Source organism: Panicum hallii, chromosome 1 (assembly GCF_002211085.1).
Source record: "Panicum hallii strain FIL2 chromosome 1, PHallii_v3.1, whole genome shotgun sequence".
In the NCBI taxonomy this organism is placed as follows: Eukaryota; Viridiplantae; Streptophyta; class Magnoliopsida; order Poales; family Poaceae; genus Panicum; species Panicum hallii.
In genome coordinates, this window is record NC_038042.1 from 5,751,376 (window position 1) to 5,758,018 (window position 6,643).

At 42.6% G+C, this 6,643-nt stretch overlaps 1 long non-coding RNA gene across 1 annotated transcript; it reads right to left on the reverse strand.

Moving 5' to 3' along the window:
* Positions 1–2,481: 2,481 nt before the first annotated feature.
* Positions 2,482–3,498, reverse strand: LOC112878964. The gene is made up of 2 exons (XR_003225917.1): positions 3,172–3,498; positions 2,482–2,984 (listed from the first exon to the last, which is right to left on the reverse strand). It is a non-coding gene; the product is annotated as an uncharacterized LOC112878964 (long non-coding RNA).
* Positions 3,499–6,643: the final 3,145 nt, after the last annotated feature.

The following is a 6,643-nucleotide window of genomic DNA, read 5'->3' on the forward strand; positions in this document are numbered from 1 at the left end:
TTCAATGCAAACTTTTTCTTTAAATTTATACCTTTGGTCTAACTGATACTTGCTTCTAAAAATTAAGTTCATGGTACAATAACATGAAAAGAGAGAGAAAAAAAGGCAGTGCCTATATAACAAATAAGGTCATTTCAGTTCAAACATACTTGAGAAAGTCCATGAACATTAGAAGTACAAGTTAATTTGAAGAGGAACATTCAGAACTCAGAAGCAATGCATCATAAACACAGAACCCAATAACCAGCTAAGACGGAAATGCTGGAGTACTCTTTCCCATCTCTTTCTTTGATAGTTTCTTTGATCGGTAAATATATAAAGGAGTCTACCTCATCTGAGGTAGCATCCTTCTCAATGCCGATGAACAGAATTCCGACAATAGCTCACTGAGAATCCTAGGTTACTAACTGCCCAAAATCCGAATCCAACTGATATCCAGGACTAGATCAAATGGCTCTTCCCTAAATTCCTATCCAGAGACCCAGAATGCTTCCAATTACTCATAGCCCCAACCAGCAAAAGAGCCAAGGAGCAAGCAGGTGCAGATGGCACTGTTGGCGACTCGCAAGCCCTTCCCCAAACGCCATCACCAACCCACATCAAAGTATAAATCCCAAATCGACCTCTTCCCCCATCCGCACGCTTGTTCTAGATCAAAATGGATTGCAATTTGCAGCTTAGAACTGCTCATTACAGAAGTATAGGACGCGAGATTACCGCAGCTCACCGCGTCGCACCTGCAGCGGTTGCTCGCATTGCGCCAGCCGCCGCAGCCCACTCCGGCAGGCCGAAGACGGAGCCGCCACCGCATGCGAGGCGCGAATCAAGCCTCCAGACCGCGAGAATGGTCCGCCGCCCGCGCGAGAGGCCCGGTCCCGGCCGCCTCGGAGTTCGCGCGACTCCTGCGGCGGTAGGGGTTTGGGAGTTGGGAGGCTGCTGTCCCGTTGGGTTTTGGGCCTTTCGGCTTTACTGACGAAGTGGAACGCATGCGTGATCAGTGATCGAATTGGAGACCATTGGCTCCTCTCTACTGACGAAGTGGAACGCATGCGTGATCAGTGATCGAATTTCGTTGGATTCAAACCACAGTAGTAGTAGTAAGTGTTTGACCAAAATTTGATAAGATGGCGACATTGGATTCAGTTTGCTTGTTCTGTTCTTTCTACGCAAAATCTAACTAACAGTACTAACGGGGTATTTGGATCCAGGACTAATTTAGTCCGGATCATATCAGATTTTGGAGGTCAAATAGAGGGATCGAATATAAGCTAACTAGGTGCTAATTTACAAGATAAATCTATTAAATCTAATTAATCTATCATTAGCATATATTTATTATAATACAACATGATCAAATTATGAACTAATTAGACTTAATGGATCGTCTCGCAAATTAGTCTCTATTTATACAATTAATTTTATAATTAGATTGTATTTAATACTTCAAATTATATCTAAACATCTCAGGACTCAAGATTAAAGAACCAAACATTGCCTGAACTGAATAATCTGAAACCGTTGAAAGACCAAACATGCTGAAGAATTATGTCAGCAGTGGTGATGTCTCGTGAGGCATCCTTCCTTTCCTTTGAGTATCGGTTGGGAATCACATCTTCACTCTACTTTTCTCATTTCAAGCTTACTTTGTAAGTATGTGGATTCACGGGACTAAAGTTTAGTCTCTATCACATCGGATATTTGGATACCAATTAGAAGTATTAAATAAAATCTAACTACAAGTTAATTCATGAGACGAATTCATTAAAGCTAATTAGTTCATGATTTGACCATGTTGTGTTATAGTAAATATATGCTAATGATAGATTAATTAGGCTTAATAGACTTGTCTCGTAAATTAGCCTCCATTTATGCAATTGGTTTTGTAATTAGCTCATGTCTAATTGGTGTTCAAACATCCGACGTGACGCGAGTAAAGTTTAGTCACCCGGATCCAAACAGCCTCTCAGTCGCTTGATGTGTTGGCAGCGCTCGCATGATTCAAATAGCTCTGAGTCTCCGTTTGGATGTCGATATTAGAAGCATTGGCATTAAATTAGGTTCAATGCCAAATCAGCCTAATATTAGTATTAGGTTACAATACCAAAACCATTGTTTGGATGTAGATGAAATTGCTCCGTAGCTAAGTATGAAAAGGCTCAGCCATCTAATCAGGCAGCGATACCTAATCTTCCTCTGTTCTTCCTTAAGATGTTGTAAAACTGCAATTTTTTTCAACAAAATGATGTAAAATTGCAACAGTTTTTTTTTCCCAGAAAAAGAGAGAATGTATGATGTAAAACTGTATTAAAATTTGATGAACAAAGAAGATAGCAAGAGCACATCACAAGCGACAGGAACAGAGACCACAACACACCAACCACCGTGATCCATCCACTGAATGCTGGAGTTCTGCAACTCTGCATTCCTAGTCCTGAAGATGCATAAGCACCTACAAGCTAGTAAGTTCATGAAAGCATTAAGAAAAACAATAACACAAGCAACCTTTATATACACAAGGACTGTAATAATATATATTACGAGCGTGCTGACAAGCCAAACAACAACAACTGCAACTACAACTTAGCCTTTTGTCCCAAGCAAGTTGGAGTAGGCTGCTTCACTGAACAAGCCAAACCAATAACAGATTTACAGTCCCAAGGAGTACAGCTGCTTCACTGAACTTGCTCACAGTCACAGGTACTGGGGTAACTAGCTTACTACTTTCAACTTACAGTTAACACTTTACACCAATGACATCATGTTTTATTTTTTTGAAAGACAACATCATGTTTTATTTCGATGAACACTTCCAGATTGATTACAATTCTTCACAACTGAAATGTATCTACAACAAATCGATAATGTCGTGGCGACGGAATTGGTTGAACCGATCCTACTCGTCCTTCTTGCCGCAGCAGCAGAAGCACTCCAGGCAGTGCTCGCAGGCCTCGTAGCAGCAGAAGCAGCAGCACAGCATGAAGGCGCTGCAAGCAGGCCAAGAAAATAACAAAAATCATTTTCACTATGATGCATCTTACTTATGAGTGTGTAAATTTGCTTCGATGTTTGTGCAAAACATGGGATTTTTGAGAAGCCTGCAGTTGTACTATGGTTTTTTTTTTCTTCAGAACAGCTCATGCTCATCGAGTAGCTTGAGTTGATCTTACTGACCAGGCATAGAGGAAGCCCTTCTCCTCATGGCGCTTCTTCACATGCTCCATGGCCGACAGCTTCCGGTCCTCGCCCTGCGAAGGCTCATCCATTGTCGCAGCCGCGCGCCTGTTCTTCGCGACAGAAAGGAGCACTACAATCTACTGAAAAGAGAGGAAGAAGAAGGTGGTGGGCAGCTAAGGGAGGCGTGGCTTGTTCTTGCACCCGTTCTAGTGTGGTATATAAGGAGAAGGCTGGCTGGAGCATGTAGCTTACCTAACCCCTTGCTCCTTGTCAGAAAACAGCATGGACAGTTGACTGTGTATTATTGTTTCATTTTTTTCTGTAAACTCTTGGTGATAAGTTCGTACGCAATCATCATGCTCCCCACCAACTTCAAACCATGGGCATGCAGATTTTTCGCAAGGAGATGCCTTGGAAGATGCCCTAGATGTCACTGTGAGATAGGGAGGTGTAAGCGGTGTGGATAAGTTGGTCTTTGACAGTGCATTAGCTCTTGTAAGTGGTCAGGCTGTGTCATGTGTGCAAACTTTGCAAAGGGCTGGAACAAGTTTGCATTTTCTAAGAAGCTCCTGCAAGTTGCAACAGATGGAACGAAAAGGCAGTATTCCTCAACATGCCGTTTACATGACCACATCATTGGCTTTAGACTTTGAGATCTTTTCGACTTCAAAAGAAGCTGTCATTTGCTTATTAAAGAGGCAAGGAAGGGACTTGGTGCCAAAAATAATATAACTATCAATAGCAAAAACAGGTGAACGAATGCGATTGGGATTTAATGTGCGAAAATGATCTGCACAGTCACTTTTAATTTGTGTGATCAGCTTACAGATTTCCATGATATGCACTGTCATGCTACTGTGTGGTTATTTTTCAGTTTGCAGTGCCAAATTTATTGTGGCAAAGAATTTAACCTGTGTTAGATCATTAGGATCACTAGGTGTTAGATCAGAGGGTGTTTTGCATTAACTTGAGATAAACAACATTGGTCCATGAGTTACTTCGAGAGAGACGGAGGGAGAGAGGGAGAGAGAGATCGCCAGGCGTGGTGGAGCTGGATCCGGCCATGGCGAAGATGATGGTGTTGTGGATGACGGTGAGGCGGCGTAAGGGCGGCAACCGAGGTCGAGGTCGCAGAGGGTGGCGTCGTTGAGGCCGACGAAGTGCACCGAGGCGGCGGCGAGGTCGGTGAAGTGGACGCAGAGGCCGCAGCGGCGGCGTAGTCCAGGGGTGGGGGCGCTTCCCACCGCTTCAGCTCTCCCTAGATCGGTAGGGTTTGTAGGTGGGCAAGTGGGGCACGGCGAACTTTGGCGTGCGTGCCCCCGCGGTCCCCACCTCCTCTATATGGTGCTGCGCGACAGGGGTCCACCAACCACATCTCGGTTGGGCGCCCCCGATCAGGGCGCGATCAAGAACTCCGACTAGGTCGTTGGACCGAGTCGGACGAGATCAATTCTAACAACCTGTTGTCAATCCACAGGAAAGAGAAAGCAATTGATTATGTTTTTTTAGAAATGCATGATACAAATATTACAAATTTAGCGTTTCTAACAACATAAGGAAACAAATGCCATGTAGGAAACTTGATATATATAGGTAGTTCATATGTCTTCAGCATGTGCAGGATTTTGCACCATTTAACTAGGTTACTAGGTAGGCCCCTGTTTAACATTCAACAAGCACAATCCAAGGTTAAAATTTATCATGGTGACATGCCACCAAATGGTATGTAGCTCGTTGATGTATATCATCCAAGCAAAACGAACCATAAATCTTCTATCACTTCACCATACCAGGTGGGTCACGATTCAAAGTTAAGACCTAAAATAGCTCATGTTCCATGAGCATTTCTAAAATTTCATTTTTCATAAGCGGTTGGAGTATTGTTTTCGGACGTTATTTTCAGTGACTCATCTATGCCCCAGTCTCCACTACCTGTAAACATCAATCTCAGTGAGCACCAGCACTATGAGATGACGTGGTTCATGTGGCCCAATATTATGGGTGTGAGGTATACCCATGTAGCAACCCAACCAAATATATCGAACGAATCACATGAGCTGCCGTGTGTGGGGTGCATAACATGACTGATTTTCAGGCATGAAATGGTCAGGGTTCAGAGAATATCTCTTGCATCAGCATATCTCTCTCACGGGGAAAGAACGTTTTTTTTTCCGAAAGGGCATGGGGAAAGAATGTTGGTTACAGTTCATCTGTATATGTTTTCTTTTTGTCTGAGTTGAACTAGCACTACTTCCCTCTATAATCCTTTACTTGCAACCTGTCTACACCATGATTTGTCCTTGTTTCGGACCGAGATTGGTGTAAGAATTTTTTTCAGAACAATTGGAATTATATTGTTACAAATGAGGTATTTTTGAACTGGAAATTTTACTGATTGATTAGAAGTTTTTCAAATCATGAAACTTGCCAATGGAGCTGGAGAATGATGAATGAACGCTGCCGCCTCCTGGTTCAATGGCTATTTTAGTATCTTTCAATCCTTGATTTTGATTTCTTAAGCTGGAGCACTGCACTGGTGTCAGCGAAGCAGATCTGCACGAAATCTGCTCCAAGACTGCCACCTGTCGATGTGGACATGCATGTTTATCAACAAAAAACATGATTTGGTTCTAAAAATACATCACAGATTCAGAGTACCATGTGTCAGATTGGCTATGCCAGTTTGAATCAAAGCACCTGATGGTGATGGAACCGATATGAACAAATCCAAGTGCTATGATTGGGTTTGATGGCATGATCTCTCATGCGCAGTTTGTAATTGGATAATCCATCACGAAGGCAAGAGCGTATCCGTAATTTGCAAGAAACTCATAGGAATTAGGAAGCAGTTGAAAAGATTATAAAACAAAACTAGTCTAATTTACCTGATTATTGGGTGGATTTCACGTCACTGATCAATTTTCCATTCTTTAGTTTACGCATGTAATTCAAGAATTGTCTATGCAATCATGCACTGGATACTGTTCAATTGGGCAAGTGTTATGGTAAAGTTCTGGAGCAAATAACTATATGTGGGGAAAAGGAAGAGCTATTTACAGGCCCATGTGGCCCTTTATGTTACAGTAACAGGACTCATGAACAGCACAACAACCTTTGTTACTACTTCACAGATTCAGGTCTGGAAACCTGCAAAGACAGAGACAACAGGACTTGAAGAAACCACTAATTTTTCTGATTAAGGACAATCTTAAAACTTCTATATAAGCTGATGGCATAATACCGAGACTAAGTCTAAATTTTTCGTTGTTTCTGACCAACTTGTCATTGCATATATGTCAAACTTAAAGAAAAGGATACATGCACGGCTGCACCCATCACAACTCCTTACAGAGCACGTTACGCTGTCCATTCCAGTTCACCAAAGCCACAAGCCTGAATAGACTTCAAGAATGCGAGCTGTGCAGCCACCCACATTTGACGAGGCCATAGGCCATAGCCGCCAGCAAAG